The following is a 2,750-nucleotide window of genomic DNA, read 5'->3' on the forward strand; positions in this document are numbered from 1 at the left end:
CAAAACCCCTATATGAGGTTACCAAAAAGGAACAACCCCCACTCAGATAGGAAACAATCTGACGGACAAAACAGCCAAAGAAATAGCCCTGACTTCTAAGATCCTGCCCACTTTGGTAGACCCTGGGGTGAGAGAACTGCCCAAAACTCCCCATTATAGCCCTGAAGACTTAGCCTGGATACACACTCTCCCTATGACTCAATGTCTAGAGGACTGGTGGAGAACAGCAGATGGATGGATCATCCTACCCGAGAAATTAGGCCTAAGATTGCTTAAGAGAATACATCAAGCTTCACATATGGGCACACGGAGAATGCAAGACTTATTAAGAAGGGCCAGAGTTAAAATTCAGAAAGGAAACCAAGCCATCGAAAAAATTGTTAGGCATTGTCATGCCTGCCAATTAACCAACATGACCTTGTCTCCCGCTAACCTAGGGTCCAGGAACAGAGGGACACGGCTGGGTACGTACTGGGAGACTGATTTCACTGAAATCAAATCAGGGAAATTTGGATATAAATATTTATTAGTCTTCATAGATACCTTCTTGGGATGGACTGAGGCTTACCCAACCAAACACAAGACGGCTCATGTAGTAGCTAAAAAGTTAATCGAAGAGATCCTGCCCAGGTATGGCTTTCCGACTATGATCGGATCAGACAATGGCCCAGCCTTTGTCTCTCAGGTAAGTCAGGGAATAGCCACTGCACTGGGGGCCAACTGGAAATTACATTGTGCATATAGACCCCAGAGTTCAGGACAGGTTGAGAGAATGAATAGAACTCTAAAAGAGACCTTAACCAAATTAGCTTTAGAGACTGGCGCAGAGTGGGTGGCTCTCCTCCACTTTGCCCTTTTTAGAGTAAGAAATGCTCCATACCAGATGGGTTTGACCCCCTTTGAAATCATGTATGGAAACCCCCCTCCTATGATACCTAGCCACCAAGCTGACCTAGTATCGATCTTGGGAGACCAGGACCTACTGGACTCACTCCAGCGGTTGCAGCTAACCCACCAACGGGTCTGGCCACAACTCAGAGCCATATATGAAGCTGCTGTCCCCACCGCAACCCCATGGGTTTAAACCAGGCGACTGGGTCTTCATCCGCAGACACCAACGGAAAAATCTCGAGCCAAGATGGAAGAGCCCCTTCGTGATCCTCTTGATGACTCCCACTGCACTCAAAGTGGACAGCGTCGCAGCTTGGGTGCACTACTCCCACGCAAAACCTGCCAACCCATTTGCAGTCCCAGAGGATTACAAGGGAGACACCTGGAAGGCATCCCTACACCCTCCGAATCCATTCAGGCTCTGCATCCGACGAGACCCTTCCTGCTAACCTGTCTATTGTTGACATTGAACTGCTTATCGGCTGATGACACCTTTCCTGAGAATGGGAACCTCACGACCAGACCCCCTTTCCTCCCTTCAGCTGCCAAGACCCCGGCCCCAGATCATACACACGAAGCCTCACCATCTATGTTTGTCCAGGCCACAGATGCAGCAGACAAGATAAGAACAAATGTGGGGGACCTGGGGACTATTATTGCGCCGACTGGGGCTGTGAGACCACCGGCACATACTGGTGGAAAGGGTTATCAACAGGGGATCTAATAACCCTACAATGGGCTCCCGGATCTACCACCCTGGGATGGGGAGAGACCACTGGAAGAGGTATGGGGGAGAAAGGAAAACAGTCTATGGGGTGGGATGTAGGACACACATGGGGCCTACAGCTATATGCTGCAGGGAGAGACCCTGGGGCCCTCTTTACCGTTCAACTCCTCCTCCGACCCGTCGTCCATGCACTGGGACCCAACCGAGTCCTAAATCCCCCCAGATGATCCTCATAAATCTTCTCCAGCTAAACCCCCTCCCGGACCTCCCACTGCCCAAACCTATACTCCTGCACCAACAACTCAGGCTCTTGAGTCCTCAAGGGCAGATCCTATTTCTCCCCCTCCTGCCACTACCCCGGCCCAGGAAATTCTTTTGCAGATGCTAAATTCATCTTATTACTTCCTCAATGCAACCAACCCGAATGCTACCCACTCTTGCTGGCTCTGCTATGGTGTTGCCCCCGCCCCCATATTACGAGGGAACTGCTATACAAGGAACATTCTCCCTCGTGGATTACGCAGAATGCAGATGGCTATCAAATATTTCTCTTACCCTATCTCAGGTAACTAGCATTGAGACCTGTGTTGGCCAGGTCCCACTGACCTATACTAGCCTCTGCAACACCATCCTCCCCCTTAATGTTACAGGGAGGGGGCAGTTCCTCCTGCCTCACAATGACACCTGGTGGACCTGCACCACAGGACTAACAGCCTGTGTAAATCGGGAAGTCCTGCAGAGAACATCTGGTTTCTGTGTTATTATCAGACTCCTGCCTAGAATCACCTACCACACTCATGAAGATTTCTTAACCCTCTATACTAGTCTAAAAGGCCCAAGAACTACCAGCCTCACTAGACTTAGAAGGGAGCCAATAACCACAGTAACCTTAAGTCTCCTCATTGGGACAGGGATTGCTGCTGGGATAGGGACAGGAGCCACAGCCTTGGCAAGACAAGATCAGCATTATTCCCAGCTCAGAGCCAGCTTAGATTCAGATCTCCGATGAGTCGAGGAGTAAATTACTCACCTACAAGACTCCCTGAGCTCACTGGCTGAGCTAGCCCTGCAAAATCATAGGGGATTAGACCTCCTGTTCTTACAGCAGGGTGGTCTATGTGCCACCCTAAGA

This window comes from Nannospalax galili, unplaced genomic scaffold, assembly GCF_000622305.1.
Source record: "Nannospalax galili isolate Female #2095 unplaced genomic scaffold, S.galili_v1.0 scaffold341, whole genome shotgun sequence".
NCBI classification, from domain to species: domain Eukaryota; kingdom Metazoa; phylum Chordata; class Mammalia; order Rodentia; family Spalacidae; genus Nannospalax; species Nannospalax galili.